The 22,270-nt window shown below is 42.6% G+C and overlaps 1 long non-coding RNA gene across 3 annotated transcripts in view; it reads left to right on the top strand.

Annotated features, from left to right (window-relative positions):
• The first annotated feature begins 527 nt into the window (after positions 1-527).
• Positions 528-22,270, top strand: part of LOC118169424 — a 33,020-nt gene continuing 11,277 nt past the window's right edge. Inside the window, exons 1-3 of one of the 3 annotated variants that reach the window (XR_004752090.1) lie at positions 528-798; positions 15,181-15,375; positions 17,782-17,907. This is a non-coding gene — a long non-coding RNA (uncharacterized LOC118169424). Of the gene's footprint in view, positions 799-15,180; positions 15,376-17,777; positions 17,908-22,270 lie in introns of all 3 variants that reach the window. The other 2 variants (XR_004752088.1, XR_004752089.1) reach the window with 2 other exon arrangements.

The raw sequence follows: 22,270 nt of genomic DNA on the forward strand, positions 1-22,270 counted from the left end.
AATTTGCAGACATCAGCAATAAACCAAATTCCGAGCAAATTAAAGTAGAGTGACACAAAGTTTTTATAGAAAAAAAAAAAAGGCATTCTCAATCCTTCTAGAGCAAGAACCTGCACAAATTGTTATGCAGCATCCACCCAGGCAAAGGTTTATCCTTGAAGAAATTGAGCTCTAAAGTCAAATTTATGTGAACTCTATCCATATCTTTTTGACACATGCATGTGCTGCAGACTTAAAGGGGACCTACCGGATCACTAGTTCAAACATAGATGTGTATTAACGTCTCCAAGCTGGACCTGTACACTTCAATTGCTCTCATAAACATTGATTGTATTATTTTATTTTATTTTTTAGGTTTCTGTCACTAGCTGGATTCTGGAGTAAATGTTAAAAACACAGAGCTCCATAATGAGGTGAATTAGGATTCACCTAATTATACATAAACGTATGCCCTAACTATAGGGCCAGCTGTAATTAATTCTGATTTGTTTTTCTGCCTAACCTGTTCTGATCTAACCAACAATTATATGAGCCTTTTACCACCTGCCGGGAGAACAGCTCTAATTCCCTTCCCCCCCCCCCCCCCTCCCCCCCAGATCTGACTTTGTCAATCAAGAAATAAGAGGTGCTAAATAGGGACCTGTGGTCCCTGCTTCTCAAGGAAGTCTTTATTCAGAGCAACGTTGGCTCTGGTAGGCTGTTCAGGTCTCTGTGAAAGAATCTTGTAACCAAACCAGCTTATTTTAGGCTGTAATATTGTGAGGATTTCACTGCAAGAGCTGGAAGTCTTTGGTAAAGGTAAATAAACGTTTCTTGTATTTGCATCTTCTTACTGTGAAAAGCTTTTATTAGAGTGATAAGAAAAGCAATAGCTAAGTGAATCAAGCCACTTTTCTGAACACCCAATGTGTATTTGTTGGCACAGAATAATTAAGATGTTTTACTTTTTTTAACCTTCCAACTATGACCAACTCTGTAAAAGAGATGAATTTTTGCTAGTTTCCTCTTTTATAGTGAATTAATTACCTCTGTCGTGATCTTGGCTTTGGGGATCATGTGGTTGCATTTTTTTTCTATATTTTCATTTTTATATTTAAAAAATCTTAGGCTTATAAGTAAAAGCTGCTATGAGGAATAGGAAAAAAAATGTTATGAGCTTCTTATTGAAATCTCTGACTGTCTATTAGTTAATCTTTTAATTTATCAAGCCTTTTGGATTAGAAAGCCTGTAAAGGCACTTTAAAAAATATGTTCCTTTGACTCCTGGTTCTCCATATGTTTTTCTATCTACTCTTGTTGTGGTCCACAGTCCTGATGTGAAAACTCAATATTGTTTGACTTCCTCAGTGCCCATCCTGTTTTAAGGAGGTCTAAGGTGTGTTATTCTTGCAAGTGTAAGAATTTGACTCTCTATGAACACTTCAAAATGTTTTACGTGTTGAATGCTTTAGATGCAATTACAGAACTTCCTAGCTTCATTTCCTAACTAATTTAATAATAATTAAAAAAAAAAAGAGAAAATAATATCAACTTGAAAGAGCATCAAAAAAATATTCTTCTTATGCAGCACTTGAATTTTCACAAAATTTGAATGGAATCAGATAATATGTATTGCTGGGGTCTTACGTGGATAATTGTTCCTATCTTGCCATTGGCTTGGCTTTAATAGTTATAAAGCTTGTGTTATAGAGAACTGAGATTTGAAAGTGGCTTCTGCATCCCAGCTGGATTAAGATATATTGTCTGGATCCAAGTCTGAGGTCTGCTATAACGTGAAGATCTCTCATTTGATCGAAATCCTGTGTATCTTCCCTTGCCCTTTGCAAAGGAAGGATCAGGGCTCGTGGGCTCACCATTAATCACCAGCACACGGCCTCCTGATGTGTTCCTCACTGTGCATGCCATCAGGACAAGTTGTCTTCTGCCCTTTTGAGCTTCTGCTACGCAGATATTTACTGATACGCTTCAGTTTTAACCCAGAGGCTGCAGTTCTGGCACAAACAATGAGGCTTTGTTTATGGCTGGCGGAGAACTGAATAGTTTTCCATACCTAACATATAATGTTTGTATAAAACACACACAGCTTGCAGATGGTTGTGCTGTCACCCCAGCGTCCTCCTGAGCATCCTCACCCCCTCAGCAATCAGAAAATGGCCACGTAGGTTGTGTCTGAAGCAAAAGCAGGTGGGTGTGCGGTGCAGCCTCTCCACCCTGCACGTGGCCTCCTCTTGTAAGAGGATTACATGCCTGAGGATGAGTGCAAGGACATCTTCGTAATATTAGAACGGCTTTGTGACAAAGGCAAAGTGATAAAACATTAAATATTTATGTTCCTCCAATACCCTGTGCTTTTTGTTGTATGCTTTATGGTTCTAACGTTGCTTATGAAGTGCCTAGAATGGTATGGTAGCTCAGGGCCCTAAAAATTAATTTCCTATGTTTTATTTATTACCATAAAACCCTTTGTGCAGTCCTTTGGTAGCTGCCTCCAGAAGAAAGTTGAAATATGTTCTTTCCCAGTTTTTAGCTCAGAAGTTTATAGCTGGAAAACTGTGACGGGGTGCTGGGAAGCTGCCCACGTGTCTCCCAGTGATGGCACAGACCGTGAGCCTCTGACTTGATTTCAGGCTCTGACGTGGCTCCCACTGCATAGGGGCTACTTAATTTGTTCTCTGGGCTTGTAATGAATGTTAATAATGCTGCAGCCTACCCCTGAGTAATTCTGTACTGCGGTTTTCCCCTGCCCTAGGAATAAATCAAAATTGTATTCTTTCCCTGAAAAAGTACTTCTGGGAGGCAGGATCTGAGCAGTGTGTGTATGGAATAGTCAAATAACGTGTAATATAGCACCCATTGGACAATTGGAGACTGGCTATAAAGCGTTGAACTCCTTTAATTTCCAGTGACTGCAAGGAAAGCCGATCTATCACTCGACTGCTTGTGGGAGTGAACTGATGTGAAAAGATTGCTCTGCTGCTTTGAAAGATGGTGCTAAAAGCTGATATTGTGAAGGAGCTGAAAACTTTCTGATGCTCAAAATCTGTACGTGGCTTCCACCTAACTTCTTTCCATTGGTCCGTCATGAGTGGGCAGAGCTACGCTTTGCCCAAACAAAACCGAGCAGCATGGCTTCTGTGCTGTTCGTGGGTTGTAGACCTATTTCAGAAAGAGCAAAAATCTTAGGAAAAATGATAAATATTCTGGTAGCTGGACAAAGCAGTAGCTATCTTAGTAGGTTTTCACAGCATCTACTAGGTTTTAATTTTGAGACCAGTGTTGTTACATGCAAAATAACAGAGCCCTTGGTTTGGATAGCTTCTCGCTGGGCTGGTTGAATTACTTTGTGGATTCTAGAAATCCTGTCTTCATAGTATGCTCACAACTGCAGTCAGGTGTGTATTACAATACCGATCTCCTACCAGTAGGCCTGACATCAACTTTTTGTTTTCCATAAACTTTATGAAAATGAGCAATAGTACTTGTGAACAAAATTAAAATACAAGGAACTGTTGGAAATTTTCCTTGTTTTCTTTATGCTGAATTAAGATTTCCTAGCTGATGTTATAAATTGGAGCATAGAACATCCAATTCTGCTGCTGCAGGGAACTCTCGAAGGATAAAATCTTTCTGGGGATGCCAAACAATGTGGAGGTGCAGCTGAGCTGCAGTTACACCCATTGGACAACGTTGTTACTTCAGCATTAACCATTCTGGGAGAACATAAAATGTGATAACCTTATTAAAAAAATAACAAAAATTGTTTATATCTCTTTATAATAATTCCATGCTGATATGAGGTGTCCTAATTCTCCATTTAAATGGGTTAGATATTTTTGTTGTGTAGAGAGGAAAGTGTCCTCATAACTGGATCACTTTAGCGGTGTTTTGTAAGCTAAAACATGGCTTGTGTCCTTTGTGTATATATTGAGAGCTTGAGTATGAAACTTGTGGTTTCCAAAGGGCTGTCTGCAAGCCAGGAAGCACTGGGGCAGGAGTTGTTGCTCCTCTCTTCTCCATCCCTGTCCCAAATGGATGTGTCCTTTGTTGCACTCCAAGAATCTGACTTTGAAGGCTTTCTGTCAGTTTTAGTGGTGCTGCTCAAAGCACCTCTAAGAAGCAAGGTAATTACAAAAAAAAAAAAAAGTCTTTTCCAGTGCTTCATCTTGTATTTGGGTTGTTCTTTAAACTTGAGCAAGCTTTTAAGAACTGTTCAGTGAGGCAGCTGAAAGCACCTCATGTTTCAAGTTTTAAAAGAAGGCATTTGTGAGTCATCTTAGGCCACGTCTATGCCTCAGTTATTTCAACTATAAACTCTGAGCAAATGCCTACTTACTGTCACCGTGAAAGCAATATGTCACGGTAGACATTGTCACAAACTTCAGAGAATAAAAGAAAATCTTATTAAGAGACAGTGTACCATCCATTGCAGAGCCTCTAGCAAGGTCCAGGTTCTCTTAAAAATATCATATAGCTGGAAAATTTCAGGTAAAATCTTGACAGCTTGTCTTGCTGCATGGCTCTCCAGAATGATTTAAAGCTTGAAATCTGCCTTGCCTTGTGTACACCAGTGTTTGATTAAAAATGTCCTGCAGCACTATTTCGTGACTATTATTGATCGTGCTGTGTAAACAGTTCTTTTTTTTTTCCCTCTTGTCAAAATAAGATGCCATGATTAAATTTTATTTCTGTCAATTTAACAAAACACTGACACTTCTTATAGCTTAAAACAAAAAGGCTAACAAAAGGCCCTTTGGGTAGTCCATATCCTCCCTGAAAGACCATCAAGAGGCAAACTTGGCGTGCAAAAAGCTACTTAAGCACCTCTACTTTAGTTTTACTCTGCAAGCGTCTGGCTGTGGATGGCCATGTCCACATGGCGCTCTGTGGCATCGCTCCTTCCTTCGTGTCAGCACTACTCGCATTGATCGAGAAGCTGTCCTTCAGCTTCTGCACTTTGTAAATCGATTCTAAGTTTGATTAACTTCATGGTGCCTTTGTGGCTGGTGCGTGATGGCCAGATACCATCCTGCCTTGGGAAGGGAGGAGGAAGAGGGCAAAGCAGGCCTGTGTGTTTCCAGCACCGCAGCAGGTGTTGGTTTGGCCTGGGTTGGAAAAAGCAGAAAGATTCCCATCTCTTTTTCCAACACAGCATGATCCATTCAAATAGTAACTCACAGACTACAGATTTATCGCTTGCTTTTCTCTCCTCTATTTCAGAGGAGACTTCTATTTTGGACAAGTTTTGTCCATGTGTAGTGGTGAGCTCGTTGTCAGAAAGCTGGTGCAAGGACCTGTAACAGTTTTCTATATGGTGCTCCTGTCATGGCAAAGCAAGTACACATTTTACCATTTAAAATATTATGAAGGTATTTTTTTAAGGAAGATATTTTTGTAAACATTTAGACATTTTTTTTTTTCCATACTTTCTCCATGTTCTTACAACCTTCAACACCTGTCTTCCCCCCCGCACAACTTCTGGAAGGGCTTCAGCCTATTTTTGTCAGTAAAGTTCAAAACGATAATGTTGTGCTGCCTTTTTACCTTTGGCTGAGGCATCAAAATACGGAAAGGTTACAAGTGGCAAATTAGCTCGTAGTGCTGTGCCCTATGCTGAAATATTATTGTGCCTTTTCAGCTTCTGTGGTCCTGATTTCCAATGGAAAAAAAGTGTTGGCTTAGGGTAAGCACTTGTGAGAGGGAGAATTTGGTTTGCTTGGCTTTATTTCAGCCTAGGCATGGTTTAAAAGTCAGTTGGCACCAAACACAAATATTTGGCCAAGTGAACTGATCTTAAAGCCCAAGCAGGTAGTACAGCCCTAAAATGCTAAACTGCTCTTTTACTGTGCTCGGTCTTGCTTTGGGTTCAAGATGCTAAACCATGCCAGCCTACCAGGTGCTGTGTGATGGCTGATAAAGCAGGAAATGGGGATAAAATGGGAAACTTAAAGCAGGTGGGAGCAGTGTGCATCATAGAGAGAAGGTGAGGGAAGGGAAGGTTTTGGGTACGTAGTGCCCTGGAGCCATCCTCTGCATTTCAGTGTGGAGCTCAGCAGGCGGCTCTGAGGAAAGATTCCTCCTGCTCAGAACTGGCTCACCCATCCCCAGTGCAACAGAAAGCTCCCTGTTTTTAATCAAAGCATAGTCATTCTATGCCATGTAACTTGGTATGAAAATAGCATTCAAGGATTTCAAACAATTGCTTCAATCCAGCCATCAGTTAGTGTTCTTGGACTGAGGTCTACCTGTTGGATTTCACTGCCTGTGGCTCTACCTGTTGTTGAGATGCACTAGGGAAGTGGCATGAAAAGTCTCTGAAGTGCCTCTGACAAGGCACTGAATAATAATAATAATAAATAAAAGCTATTGGAAGGTATGGGTACACCAGGGCAGTATGCATGGGTTCATGCCCTGCTTGAGCCCCATCTCCACACCTACATCCCTCCCTCAGCAGTAGGTATTCTGAGCGTTTTCTTCTTGTCCTGTGTCTATGTTCATGCTCTTTTCAGAGCCCAGGCTGCTTGTACGCCAGTGATGCTTAGCTGTGTGCACAGGATGCTGATCCTGACTTTTGGGTGTTATCTCAGCCCCTCAGCAGACCCAGGCAGCTGTTCTCCTCTCCCTCCCTGTGTGTGGTTTTGTGATTGCTCGCTGCGGGTCCTGCCCTGGGTTTGCTGGGAGTCACTTGATGCTTAAAACTATTGAGAGCAGGGTACAGCCAAGGTGAAAGAGCTGGGCAGTGGTGATAAATGGCTGTCATAAAAGAGCTGCTTAACTTACCTCTACCCAGAGGCTTCCCCTACTTTCTGGTTTTCCAGTTTCCTTAGAAACTAGGAGACTTGGGAATTTGGGCGCTGGTTAGGAAAAAATACAGTGTTTCTCTGATTGGAAGGCATTGATATTGAGTTCAGGACCTCACTTTGCTCTGTCAAAAAATATTACAAGGCTCAGAAATCATTTGTTTGATCTTTTAATTCTGATATTTAAGTGACTTTTAGAAAGGGTGAAGATAATTTCTAGATTGGTAAAGCAGCAAATCTGTTTTGGGGATCTGGAAAACCATGTTTAAAACAGATTTGTCTTACAGATGGTGGTATGAGATTTCTTTTATTTCCATTTTGGAAACATTGCTATGATTATTTCTATAAAGCTTCCACTCCAGGGTAATTCTCTCAGCACAGAACTTGAATTTTTCCATGTCCTCAGAGCTTATTTACTGTGACGGGTGCAGAGCTGAGAACAACTAGCAGTTTGCACGTGAGCATGGATTATGGCAGCAGCTTCCTTTCCATCTCATGATGGAAGAAAAAGGTGGAAAAAAGCTAATCTTGACAATGTTACAGATTAGAATTAGTGAAAACCAGAGTGAATGAGGAAAAAAAATTAATGACTCAAAGCTTCAAACACTTTCATCCAAATTCACTATATATTTCCATTTTCTTATAAAAGATCTGTCACCTTATATAAATGTGATAACTTTATATGCTGATTTCTCAGACATGCTATAATTTATCTTGTGCTGTCAGCTATAATAACATTCTTTGAAAGGGGCCCAGTGCTAACAGTGTATAGTTCTGGGCTAGCATTTCCAGCACTACCTGTCCAGAAAGCCTGGCAGCGTGGGCAGACAGCATGGCAGGGATTTCACAGCCCAGGGGTGCCAAAATCCATCTTCTTTCCCCCAAGACTCAAACCTCCACAACAGAGATGTATGAGAAAATAAACACGTTGTATGCTTAACCATGGTGAATAAGCAAGGACTGGGGACAATGCAAGATGCCTTTTAGCAGTATAAATAAAATTACTGAATTGCTCCAGAGTGTTTCCAGGCCAGCAGCAGGCCACTGTCTTTTTTTTCTCCCAGCCTGGATAAAATGTCCAAGGTGCTGTTGGAGTGATATGATCGCTATGCTGGTGGCACAGCTCCACAGCTGCCTGTGCACATCACTGCAGCACCGTTCCAACAACCCCAGAGACTGGTAATGCACCAAGCCCCCTCCCCACATGGGGCAGCATGTCTGCAACGGGCTCCACCAGTGGCAGGAGGGTGCCTGGCTTTGGGGAAAAGGGTGAAGCTTATGGGTCTGAGACCGACTGGAAATGAATGGCACAGATGCTGGGGAGTGGGGTAATGCCCTTGGCCCAACTCCTTCTCCATGACAGCAATTTCATGCTACGCTAAAAATGGTATTTTGTTCAAGAAGTCTGGGGGAGGCTGAGAGCTGTCATTTATGTATCTAAAGCTTTAGATGTTTGGCTTTCTAACTGTACAAGTAGACACTTCTTTTAGAAGAGGATACTAAGAGAATTGGCTTCTTTTTGAAGGGCCAATGTAAATGTCTGCAATATACCTGAAAGTCTGTGGCAGGAGGGGCTGAACAAGAAGAGGAGACCTTGTTCTTGCTCCTTGCACCTTGGTATAACACCCTGCCAGGGTTTGCAGCTGAAAACTCAGTGCTTGTGGTCTTCTGTTACCACTTTGTCATGTTTGGAACGGTCTTTGTTGTATCTCTTAGTCTAATCAGATACTTTGATTAGATTTATATTTTATTATGAAATATATTCTTTTTTTTTTAAAAAAAAAAAAAGTTGGCTGAGACTCTTGCCCCTTTTCAGGGAAGAAACAGTTGTTGCTGCCCTTGTGGGCTCTAGAGGAAGCATCATTGTTCAGCCCCTTGCTGTGCGCCTGTTCAATTATCTGTCATTTAATGAGGAGAGTAGTCTTTCAGATCTGAAGTCATACAATCATTGCAAAAATCTGTGGGGAGAAACTAAATACCTTGAGAATAGTTGCTGTTGGCCTCCTGCATGGTTTAAAGCGCTGAGGAGTGTCTGAGAAAGGTGTCAGCACGAAGATTAAGGGGAAACTTCCTGAGGCAAAATACTTGTGGGTCTTAAAATGTTTTCTTTTCTCTCAGAAAGCACATTTGTCCAAGCGTTTCCCACATGGGCTGAAATATGAGTTTCTATACAGACAGCATAATTTTATACCTGGCACCAGAGGGTAAAATGTGTGTTAGAAATGGGGAGGAAAGAAGTGAACCTGGGAGCCTGGTGCCCTGTAAATCCTTAGGTTTTAGCCCAGGTAGACTTCTGACTTTCTGCTCCAGTGGGCACTATTTTAAGAAACTTTACTTGCTTGTTTTCCTGTTTCTTTTTCTTTTTTCTTTTTTTTTTTGGAAATACTGTTGTGTCTATTTCAGTTTGCACTGTTATTTCTTTGTCACTATGGTAACACCAAAACAGAAGTGCCAATCTCAGAAAAGGGGAGACGTTATCAACTCCGCTGCTTCTGCAATGTAGCTCTTATTTATTATTTTTAACTGCCATTTGGGCGTCCTTCAAGGAAAGGGTACAACCCCCATCCACAAAGCCAAAGAGAACGCTGTCGAAGGAGACGCTGTGGATAAAATTTTATCTCTAAGCAAAGTGGATCTGTGCTGCCATCCCCTCCTTCTCCCTGGGGACCTGAGATCCCCTTGGTCCTTGCAGTTAATATCTGATGGCTGCATTGGTGGAGCAATGCCCAGGAGGACCTCTGCCTGATAACTTCTAACAATGTGAGCTGCAGTAACCCCTTGCTTGCACTTTTTTACTGTGGTCCCGACCTCTCCCCTCTTTCAGGTAAAAAGGACTATTTTCCTTCTCAGCTTCAAGCTGAACATCTGCACCCAATCTTTCCAAATACAAATTTATTCCTGGTTTCTACAGGTTTCATACTCTGGTATCCTCTTGTATCTGAGTGCAAACAAGCCCCTGGGCTGGCAGGATGGGTTGTCTGACTTGGATTGAACTTTGCTTCCCTGGCCACAAACAGCGTGGCTGAATCCTGACCAAGATGCAGCCTTCTCCAGACTTGTCGGTGTTTTCTTCAATGCTGGACTCCAAACCCTTTTTCATTTCTTAGCTGCATAAAGAATTGCATTTCTTCAGTTCCAGGATCTATGCTTCTCTTGTGAAATACTTCAGTTAATAACTTGCTAGCAGAGAATAAGTGTGACCAGCACAGAGATCGAAGACCAGATCTCTGGCCTCCCAGCACATGCAGGAGGGAAGCTGCACGCTGTGCTGTTGTTGTATAAAGTCTTTTACAATCTCTTCGGTTTTGTAGCACAAATGTCTTAACTTGACATTTTGTATCTGACTGAACAGCAATTCCTTTTGGCCTGTGGCTGCACTCAAATTCTTATCTGGAAGGACAGTACCTTGTGTGATAGGAAGCTTCACAGGAGAGTTTGGGATGGAATAGAGTTCAGCTTTATTCCTGTTTGCCTCCAGTGCTACAGCCCAGCAGTAAGGGTTGTGCTGTTCACAAGAGCAATCGCATGTCTGATTCTTGCAACTAAGAGCTGCTGCACACCTGGTTTTGTAATTTAGTATTAAATTGGTTTGCAAATGAAGCAAAACTGGAAACGGAAGGGTAGTGGCATCCTTTCTTTCCCTGGTCATTTTCTTAACTAATTAATCCTTTGCCAGGTTAAATTAACACTTCTTTTTGTTTAGTAGTATTAGTAGCCCAGTAATTAGTACCTTACTAGGGTCACAGGAGGTCAGAGGAACAGCCTTCTCTGTTCAGAAAGCTCCTGTTCATATACTGTTCCTTCATGCAGCTGAGCTCGCGTGTTCTCCATCTCTTGCTTTTCTGCAACCATTTTCTGTTTGCTCCCCTTTTCTAATATTAGCAGCAGAAATGGAATATTAGAACAGAAAACATTTTTTCCTGCAATAGTAGTAACTTTTTAGTAGTGAGGGAGACAGTTGGATGTGTATTTGACTAGGGAAATGGATGATTAAAGTAGGGGAAAAAGATGGCTAAATCTGAAAGGCAGTGAGTGAGGAGGGTGGATGCTTGCTTAGGTTACTCCAGACTCAGTTCAAAGTCATGCTGTCTCCCAGACCTTATTGCCTATTCTTATTAAACTGATCATAAACTACTCACCATCTCTAATCTGCTCAGTCTTTTTTGTTGAGACACCATTAACCAAACGTCAGTGAGTCTTGTTCATTTTATGTTGCTCTCTACAGAGAAATAAAATGTTAATCTTCATCAGTTTATGAGCAGTACCAACCTGTGCTGCCTCTCGCTAGGTTTGTGATCCTTAAGGGCTGGAGTGACGAGCTCTTCCCTGCTCCAAACCATTTATGTGTAATCTCTGTGGGTTTTTGCTGCAGTATCTACATATGTCAAGAGCTGCCTCTCAGAATAAATACTTCAGGAGGTTTCAGAAATGGATTGGCATCCTTTATCCTTTGTGGGTTTTTTTGACCACTAATTTCCCACACCACAGCCCACTTTGTATATCACTTCATGTACATGCACTTAGTACAGCTACTTCTAACTACAAAATATTGTACCTCAAATCGATGCAGTTGGAAAGATTCAGTACGCAGGGCTATGGTTTCCTGCTTTTCTAAAGGGCTTCTAGAGAGGCCATTTTTTCCTCTTAAAAACTTCTCCAGAAGCATCCCGGTGATCTCACAAAGAAACTGGAGGCATAATACATAACTGCTGTGCTGACTGTGGATGCCAAGTGTTCATGGAGCCAGCCTCCCTGGACAGGCTGCAGGTGTGCATCCTCACACCAACTGAGGCAACAGCAGGGCTGCAGCTCTCACAGATCTGCAGGACTTGCTGGGAAGGTTTGGGTCTCCATCCGATCATGACTTATCACAGGCTTTTTTGGTCAGAGACTGACTGGGTAGTGTAGCAAGGAAGACTATAAAGAAAAGTATAGACTGCAGGTTAATGAAACTTCAAATCCTTGTTACAGCCTCTGGCAGTGCATAGTTAAAATACTTAATCCATCCTTTGCAAGCAGTTCTCTGCTGGGCAGCACTTACTGCAGTGATCCTCAAGCCTTGACCTCATGGCTTTCCTCCGTGCTTCTGCTCCCTCTTATAGTTTCACGTGCTCTTTCACCTCTTCCCTAGACCTCAGCGACCTTTATGATCTCTTTATTCTTTGTTTCACCTTATGTCTATTGCATTCACCAGAGGTTCCTGTAGGCAGAGAGGAACAACGCTTTACACCCCATTATTTGAGTTCCTTAGGATCTATTAGAATCATAAGTCAATTGGAAATTTTCTAGTAATTTCTAGACATGTTGTACTTTTAGACTGCCTTTATAAAATTCAGTCACAGCTACTCTGCCAATGTCTTAAACATACCAGGGCACTCACCCAAGTGGTACTGCCTCATTGCACTGCCCCAAAATAGTCCTGCTCTCTGAAGAGCTCCTCTGAAGCAGACTGCAGCTCTAGTGTCAATGCAGGAGCCTGCTATCCCCTTAGAGGTATCTGGAGGTCTTCCAGAGGTATTTAATTTCTCTGGAGTTTCTGGCCAGCATGCCTTAGATATTTAGCGAGGCATTTCTGTAAATGCACCCATGTTGTCTCATGTTGTTGTCTTCTAAAATCCTGATGTTTGATGTGAACCATTGGGGTTTTGCTCTTCATTTCAGGTAATAGCTGTTAATTTTTGTTGTTGTTGTTTGTGATGTTTATTTGACATGGAAATAACAGAGGGAGGAGGGACACTAAACTTGGTTTCCTTCAGGTGAAGGAGGATAGCTCTGGGTCTGATGAAGACCCAACCCCAGGTTTCTGGGGACTTCACAACCAGAGGTGGATGAACAGCAGCTCTCAGCACCATCTGGGCAGAACTGGTGTTCTCTGAGCTGCTGCTTCTCGCCTGGATGCCAGCAGGCCTTCCCCCACCTCTGCCACAGCACATCTGGCTTGGTTCATGCTCTCCTCCATTTTAACAATGGTGCCAGGACTCAGAATTTCAGAATGGGGGTACCAGTGTCAGACTCACTAGATACGGGGGAAATAAAACAGTAAGCAGTGAGACTGGCAGCATAAAGATGTAAGACTTCTAAGCTTTGAGCTTGAAATGTCAGAAAAGCTATACTTAAAATGACTTTTCATGAGTTTTATCCCATTTATTAGTTCACAGACCTGTTGGAAATGTTCATGAATGCTTTCTGAACTATAACATATAGTTCATGGTAACTTTGCCATATCCTGCCTAGAAAGGTTAACCTTTAAAATGAGATCTACTTTCAAATGGAGAGGCTCCTTCCGTCTGATCATGTCTCAGTGCCAAGCACCATTAGGTGCTGGGAGGTTTTTTTTACTGCTCAAAGGGAAAAGATCATTGCCCCATCCTGACACTGACAAATGGAGTCCTTTTATTTGCTAGACTTTCAAAATAAGGCTTGCCTGCCATTTCTATGAAGGAATGTACTGGCTTCAATATCTTCCTCTAAAAAGGATTTGGAGGAAGCAGCAGCCCCCAGGCACATTCCCTGCCATTGATCAGCGATGCACCTGACACCAGGGGAGGAGGCCCTGCCAGCTGCCCCTGGACACCAGCACCAGTCTGCACCACCTGGGCATGTTTAAGTGCATTCAGGGATATGTCCCACATTTATTGATAGGGCTTGGTTTGGTGTGCAGTGAGAACGAACTTGTGAATGCACTGAAAGTGTTTTTTTCACAGCTGTAATTAAATCAGTTCCACTGCGCCATCAGATCAGAGGCATCTTTTTCTTTCAACCTGGGGAAATAAAGCCATCCTTGGGCTTCAAGCTGTTCTGCAGATGAGGATGAGTGCTCTTGGTCTTAATGAATGCTAACGAGTAGCTACAGCTGCTAGGAATTTGCAAGAGGAAAATCTCCCAGGATACATGACCAGATTCAGCCTTCAATTTCATTTGACAACAGTCCATATATGCAAAATACTGGTCTGTACAAAGGATCTCTCTTCCAAACTACCAGACAACAACATACATAGGAAGGTAGGTTTCTGCATCCTTGCAAGTGCACGGGTGGCACTTGCTGGCTTAGGAGAAACAAATTGTCTCTTGAAATTATTTTGGACAGCCAGTGAAAGCAATTAAAATTCTGGTGCTTATTCTTCCAAGTCTATTCCAGGGAATGTTTCTTGGAGTAAGTCGTAACGTCCTTTTGCCTTTATATAGGATGAAAAGAAGCATCTACAGAAAAGGTCACTGCCCTATTCAATGACTCCTTTTTAAAAATAAAATATACCCCTGCCCTGTTCAATTCCCTTTTATGCCTTAGTTTCTTTAACCTGCTGCCTTCCTCTCTGATTAAAGGCTTGGATACTCTGACATCCCATAGCTTCCTACCAGCCTTACCTGGACTTGTCATGCTGGTCACTGATTAGTTGCCTAAAAGTATTTTCAACCTGGGTTTCATAAAGGTTTCCTAGAATTAACCGGAAGCTGTAGGTGATTTTCAGTCACCCTTTTGCTTTGCTTTCAATAATGGAAATTATTTCCAGATTAGAATTAGTCACCCTCAGGTATCCATTCACATCATTATGCTGCAGCCAGACTGCAGGAGACTTTGACTTCCGTGGGCTTCTTTCTTTCATTGTCTCATATTAAAGCTAGAGGTGTTATTAAAATCAATATGACGTGCAATAGTTTTGATCTGCAGGGAGCACTGCAACAAGAGACTGCAAATCCCATTCAAAACTTAACCGATGTGCCCATTTAAACTTTGTCTTGAACAGTACCCCTTTGTCGTGTTATTTCTCTCTCTTCCATGCAAGTTTCACGTACAGCAAGTTGTTGGAAGGACAAAACCTTGTTTTGAAGTCTAGGAGCTCTGGTCTCTTGAACATGTCTCAACACATTGCCAGGACTGAGGCAAGAGGAGCAAAGGGGGATGGAGGTGAGTAACCTCCAAGATGGTATCAGGGAGTAAAAGCCAGCGCTCTGAAATGGGGCTCTACTTATCTTTCCACAATCGGGACAGACAAATGAAGATGGATGAATATGGGCTGTCAATTTTCTCATCAGCCTCTACAGTAAGACGCCATGCCAGCAAAATGGCAACTTATGGTCTGAGCAACCTTTATAAATTAGAAACTGCTACTTGAGAAGTGTCTTCTGCTAAGCAGCTCAGACTTCACTGATCTCCACAGACAGCAGCAGGCTTATTCCTGTGAATCCTTTACTGTGGTTTCTATTTTGTTCTCCCTTGGCTGGCTGGGGTTTGGTAGCAGCATCACGGCTAGCACATAACCTGTGGTATGTAGCACGATGCTGTTTGTTTAGCATCTTTGTCTGTTGTTTCCTCCCCACAGACAGAATGTTAAATCTGATAAATGCAGGGGTTTGCTCATAAAAGCTTGTCTCTTACTTACAGCTTGCTGCTAAAAACATCCTCTTAAGATACTGGTATGAAGGCTGCAGTGCTGCTGGTCCTGGCAAGTGCCGTGTCCTCTGAGTGCCTCTGGTCCACCCTTCCCATACAGGGGATGGGAACACAACCCCAGCAATATGGGGGTTTTTCATTTTACACTGCAAACCCCAAAGTGCTGGCATCAGACAGAAGTGAGGGGTAAGTGGGGAACGTACGAGAAGGCAGTTGGTGCTGAGCAGGGAGGGGATTTTTTCCTCTGGTGGAGAAGATGACAGGAAGAACATGCACATTACGGGTACTGCCTCTATTGTCTTGCACATACTGGAAGGTACCCAGGTGTAAAGTGATGAGGGAAGCATGGGAAAGGAACCTGCTGTTCTTCAGAGTCTCTGGAAGATATTGCATCTACTTAAATAGGTTTTCAGGGTCTTCAAAGAAACTGTGGTCTGGGAGATAAACCTCTAAACTAATTGTTTGAAAATAAAGATAACTGCTCAAGTTCTAGAAATGTCAGGGGAAAAAATTATACTAATTTTCAAGACCCTAAACAAACAAAGCCTCCACACTTTCTTCCCCTTTGAGGCTGCTGTGGAAAATGAGGCTTTTCTGGTTTTCTATATTTTATGCATGCAGATTACCAGTTGCCCCAAACTCTTCAACACGTGCTGAAAACGCTGACGGTCTGTATCCGTGAACGTCATCTCCTTCAGAACAGGTCTAGGCTGGGACAACTTGTGTTCTCCGAGTGTATTATGGACACAAATGTGTGACTGGCAAGAGAAAGCAGCTATTGGTAATGTAGTCATGGTATACAAATCAGGGCAAATGCATCCTGTGACGTGTTCTGATGAAGTCGGTGCTGCATTTATAGGCTACAATTGCCTGGCTCAGTTCAATAAGTTTGTGGAACGACGGATGTGACTGCGTATGAGTATAATATGGTTGTAACCTGGACTGTGGTTTTCAAGTGTTAAACCTAAACGCTGGAAGTCTTGCACCATTTTGCAGAGTAGTGATCACATCTGATGCTCCTATGTTTCCAGGACCTTGATCAGAGCCTTAACTGCAAGCTCTTTGTCTCTGATTTAGATGTCAGAGCAGAGACATCTCCATGTTCTGAAAGGTACAAATTGTGTGTGTAAAACTGAAAGAAAACTAAGCCCATATCTTGAACTCTCCAATAGAGGAGCATTTGTGAAGTTCCAGACTTAGTCACCTACTGGGAAGTGGAGATTTGATTCTTACAAATGAGTTATCTCTTTCATGCTGAGAAAGAATAGAAGATATGCAGGTTTCAATCTTTGTCACTTAGCACTGAAATCTGTTTTATTTTACAACTGCAAAGGCTTGACTTGCAACAGTTTGGTAGTTCTGTAGCAATACGTTGTCCTTTTCCCGCTACAGCCTTGTCATTGGCCACGTTTCAGAACTGTAAAAAGAGGTAGAAACTGCCTCTACAAGAGCAAATACTGACAGATCAATGTTTATGCATTAGCTTCATAACTATGCATATAAACAGTTGTCATGATTGAGCTGTAGAAAAATAAGTAAGTTGCAAAACTGAGAAGTAGAGGGTGTTTCTAGCTTGTTTTCTTGAAGTGATGTAAAATTGGGAAAATTAATTATAATCATTGAGACAATCAGCAATAAGTCTGTAGTTTGCCTGTATCAGAAAAGAAACACTTTTTAACTAAGTGTAGAAGCAGAATATACTCTGCTTGATTTTACTGCTAAGATCTAGTGTAACGCCTCTCTGGTTATTTTCAAAATTCATGCATTTTTGGGGGGGTGCAGTTCCAGGGCTCCTACAAGGGTGGGCTATGGTGTCTGCAAACACCTGCCCAGATATTACTGAGTTATGGTGCAGGCAAGATTTAATATGACAGCATGTCCTGAAGAACTTGTCTGAGCTTCATGTGGATCACCTCTGAGTGTGGTCATCTTGTGATCTTCTAAATGTATAAGTCTACTAACAAATAAGTCGTCCAAACAATAAGTCTAATGTATTAGTGTTGGCTAATAGTAATGTATTTATAACAACTGATCTAGTTCTGGTAACGGTAGTTATATGCAAGTATTACTGAAAGTCTTGACTATGGTTAATTTGCAGTGCCCATAACTTGGAGGTTTTCTAAACATGGCACAGCTATAATCAATTTACTTAATGCTGTGCTTAAGCTCTTGTGCTTTTTTATTCAGTAGTGTATCCATGTTGTAGTAACAATTTGACATGTATGCAGAAGTGCTTGATTTTCAGTACTGTTAAATGACTTTAATGTAGGTTTTTAATGTAGCTCCCTCCCTCCCCAACACACACACAGATGCACAAATGCTCTTAAGAACTTGGTAGTTGAAGAAAAAACTGCTCTTGGGTCTCTCTAATCCATGATATCTTTAAGTGGAGGTGGGGAAAGGAAGATTAGTGAGGATATCTTGATCCCTGACATTTTTTGCTTGCAGGGTAAACATTAAGAGACCCATGTTATTGTCATGTTAGTTTGTTCACAACTTTATTCAAAGTCCACTAAGGACAACGAACGTTCCTATTCTTCCCTATTTCCAATCACTTTGTATAAAACCAGCAGAACTCTTTTCCCCAGCCAGATCCAGCAGCTCCCCCTGGGGAAGGAAGATTTCAGCCACTGCTTTAACATGCTTGTGTGTCCCAAAGAATAAAGTCACAGATTTGGGAAGAGGCCTTTTTGAAGAGGCAGTCCAAAGTGCTAGTAGGTGTGAGTAGCGGAGTCGTGGCAGTCCTGGAGCTGATGTGGTGGTGAGAGGCTCCCACCAGGAAAGGACATTTGAGGGGTGCACCCCCTCATGCCCTGTGTCATCCACGTGTGCTGCTGACCCCTCAGCTCATTCAGGCACCAGAGCAGACTGAGAATGAGGCCCTGGTGCTTGTCTCCACCCCCCCTAGTAGAACAAATCCAGTTATATCTTCTCTGGGCATACTCCCTAGCTGTGAACTGCTGGTGAAGCCACCAGCTGGCACTGATCCTCAGCTTTGGCTGCATGAACACTTTCTATCTGTCCCATGAGATAGTGTGTTGGGTCTTGCTCATAAGGGGACAGGCTTCCAGATTTTACATCACTTACACCTGGATTTTACACCATTTCTAGACCTCTGGCCCTATATTTTACTTCCCACTTAGTGCTGTGGCCTATACCAGTGGGGTGTCTAAATGTGGATTTCTAGACCTCTGGCCCTATATATTACTTCCCACTTAGTGCTGCAGCCTACAGCAGTGGGGTGTCTAAACGTGGGCACGGGTTGTGGCTGGCAGCCCCAGCTGGCAGCCTGTGCACTGGTACAGCCGCGTGGTGCTGGGCTGGAGGCCCAGCCAGCCCCGCTGCACGCCTGCTGCCTTAGTCAGGCAAGAACACTTTCCAACCCTCGTTGCCTTTCCCTGAACCTGTTCCAGTAATGCATCCTTTCTCTTTTCTGAAAAGGAGCACATCTAACCCCTGCACGTAGTCTGCGCTAGCTGGGAAACTGCTGTCAATAGCCATTGTTAAAATAGTTCCTGATGAAGCATTTGGCAGTGGTGCAATCCATAAATTCACCAAATTTACTAAATTTTTAGGGGGGAGGTGTGATTTAATATGAATCCATGATTTCTTGGCACATTCTATTAAATTCTTCTGTTTCCTCCTTGCCACAGCATTTCATAGCTGTAGTCTTTAAATTCGGGAGGAAGGCCAGAGAGTGCACATATGTAGAGCACGGGCAGGAGAAGGCAATGTGTATGTTAAACCCCAAAGACCTTAGGAAATTAAGCTGTAGTTTTGTTATAATTAGTGATTTTCTTTGAAGCTCCTATAATTAGGATATCATCCATCCTTGAGTGGCTTTATTAGCACTGACAGTTACCTTGGGGCTGTAGATGGACCGAGCACCAGCACGTTGATGTATTGCCCTGATTCGCAACAGTCGGTGAGTGTTTCCCATCACTTTGGGTTCTCTGCACTGAATGACACTTCTCAAATAGTCACTTCTCAAGTAGTCCCACCAGACAGACGGGAGCACTGGGAGATGAGCAATGGAAGGCGAATCTGATCCTTAACATGCAAAAATGTGCATGAAAATAAATTGTCCAAATACTGTTTAAAGTGGGTTTGGTCACTGCTGCAGGATTTCCAACACTGCTGGCCATCTTTCCTACTCATAATCTTGTGCTTTGGGGCAGTTTCAGAAAAGTTTTTAAAAATTGGAAATTAAACATCCTTGATTTTTTTTCTAATCCAAGAAAAGCAGATATTTCTTAATCAGAAAAGTTGACTTCAGCACTGGAAAATGCATACAAGTTGCAGCATAATACAATTCCACAATGTATATTTTTCTTAAAAGTCTCAGATGAGGAATGGGAGAGCCACCCCACCTGTGGTCGTGGCTGTCTTCTCTTCCATATACCCACAAGATAACTATAAATATTTGGAAAATAGTTTTGAGCGATATTGTTTCATTCTTATTTGGGATGCTGTCAAGAAATATAAATGAACGTTCTCTTGGCAATCTCTGCAAAATGCTATTTTTACCCTTAGTTTGAGGACTGGGACTGAATGAAATCATATTTTCTTTGACTCTATATTTCCAAGCATCACTAATCAATAGCTTTGTTAGCTCTGCAGAATTCACACCATCAGCTCTGATTAAGAGGCTTTCAATTGCTTCCTAGGTTCATATGCATTGTTGTGTGTTGCTTTTTGTTGTTGTTTTGGTAATTATCTCTTCAAATATTGGTAGGTAGCCGAGAAAACTTTTTCCAGTGGTTCTGTATTAAGCAAGCCGTCAGTCAATGCTATACCTGTTGTGCTTGTTTCCAGGGTGCCCACAGATCTGTGGGGTGGCTGAGCAGAGCACCTAAAATCAATGTGCCGTTTGGGGAACGCTTTTCTGTTGTTTTATTGTCTCGGGGTGTACATGTGAAATGTACACACAAAGACAATGCTGGGAGAAGGTTCTATTTCTCTCTTTCAGTCTCTGCTTCAAAGAAAAACAAAGTAGAAAGGGGAGGAAAAAAAAAAAATAAAAGGCAGGTATTTCCTCCTCGGAAGGAGGCTGCTGCCCTCTCATGGTTTCCAAGGCGAAGAGCGGGGAAGGTTCTCGGTGGGCAGCTGAGGGCAGCCCCTGCTCCCCTGCCAAAGGTCTCCTGCAAGGCACAGGAGCAGAGCCCAGCTGCCTGACAGCTCAGGCTGGACAGGAAGAGATAACTCTCCGTGTCCGGGATTATTGCAGAGAACTTTTTTTTTTTATGGGCTTCATTTCCCTTGCTTTTCAGACCCTTTTTCTATAAGAGAAATTGTTTTTTTTTGGCATAAATTGCAGAATTTGAATGGTAATATTTAAACATATGAGCTCTGTGATGGTCAACTATATTATTTCTGGCATATCTGGGGATTAGGATATTTAGACTAAAAGCTTGGAAATACATGGCTGTGTTTTGACAAACTTGTATGCCTACCCAGGCGTTTATGGTGCCCATCTCAAAGGAGAACTGTGCGTTAGCTGAGATGCTTATCAAGATAAAAATCTCATAGCATAAGTGTGACACTGGTATCATGGACAAGTGCTACAACTGCTGCTTAGTGCTGTCTGGTGACATGCGCCTTTTGGCAGAAATTAGGTGTGTTGTGGGTGGAGGGGCACCCTTCATGCTGGGTGCAGCTAGAAGTCTGTGGCTCTGATATGGGATAATGACAAGTCTGGGTAAAGTAGTCTAGTATAGACAGCTCGTGTCTGTTCACACTCATTTTGGGTGATGATTCCTTAAAAATAATAATTATGCATATTACCAGCTAGCCTGTGGTTTGGTGCAGTTTGACCACTGCACACGTGCAGCTCCAGCAGTAGCCTGGTGATGCTGGGAGGTTCACTTCCCTAACAGTGTGTGTCAGGACTGCTTGTAGAAATGTTTGTCTCCGTCTTGCTGCCTATCCGGAGCCCGTTTTTAAGCAGGTTTCCTTCCTTTGTGCTGTGTTGTGACACTGATCTCATTTTGAAAAGGTCTGTGTTACCCAGCTGAGACAGCGTGCACCTGCCAGGTCCTTCCTCCTGTCCCCAGCACTGCTGTGCTGCGATGCGAGGAGCTGCCACGGTGTCCTCCCCAAAAGAGAACTTGAGGGGCCCTCATCAAAGGTGTAATGCTGATCAAGATCCCTTTTAAAAGATAAAAGGGCAGAGAGGAGAGCTGATCTCAAAGCACTGATGGGGAAAAAAAAATCCAGAAAAGGGACACTTAAATTTGATCCAGGTGAAAGATTTGTGTCCTTGCAGTACGTTTCTCCAAGTGGGGATTTCTCTGGGGTTTCTGCAGCAGACCTCCCCTCCAGATGGACCTCACACCCGGCCAGGCACCGCAACCTGGTCTTTGATATGTGTTACCACGAGAATGAAATGCTTGTATCAGTGTTGGTCTAAAGCTCTCCTGCACGTTTTCCTGCAAAAAATGCTTCGAGCTGGCCTATCTTTGAGAAGCTGTCACGGAGGCTTCCCTCGGAGAAGGGATGCTCAGAGAAAAAGCTGCGGTCGTGTGTTTTGCCCCCTGTCACTTTGGCAAAAGCCAACGTCCCTGGGGCACGAGCTGCTGCTCGTCCTGTGCTGGCTTCAGGCATCCTCTGTCCAGCCCTGCTGTACAGCCCCAGGGCTGGGGGGAGAGATTTATTTTTAATTCTCTGATACTTCTATAATAAAAATCATTACCGCGTTGGTGATGCTGCGCTTGATTTAGAACATTGATTGTTAATTCTGGCAGCTCTCCCACGAGCAGAGATTTTTAAATAGCGTGAGCCGGATGACTCTTTAGCAGAATTGCTCCTGGGGGACAGGAATTGGTTTTATTGACTGAGCTGCTTTGCCTGTGGCTAACAGCAAAGCCGTGCTGGCTCTTTTTTTCTATAATTGTGAAGTTAACTAGCTTCTGCTGTGTTGTCAAGTAGATATTCTGACATCAAAAATTATTACATTTGCCTGCTGTGCGGTTTGTGGTGTGTGCTATTAAATGTTTTCAGCTGCTGCTAATCATTAAGGTAACTGACAATTTACTGGGTATCATGGATCTTCCACGTTTTCAAAGGAAAAGCTGCTGCTTTT

Source organism: Oxyura jamaicensis, chromosome 6, assembly GCF_011077185.1.
Source record: "Oxyura jamaicensis isolate SHBP4307 breed ruddy duck chromosome 6, BPBGC_Ojam_1.0, whole genome shotgun sequence".
In the NCBI taxonomy this organism is placed as follows: Eukaryota; Metazoa; Chordata; class Aves; order Anseriformes; family Anatidae; genus Oxyura; species Oxyura jamaicensis.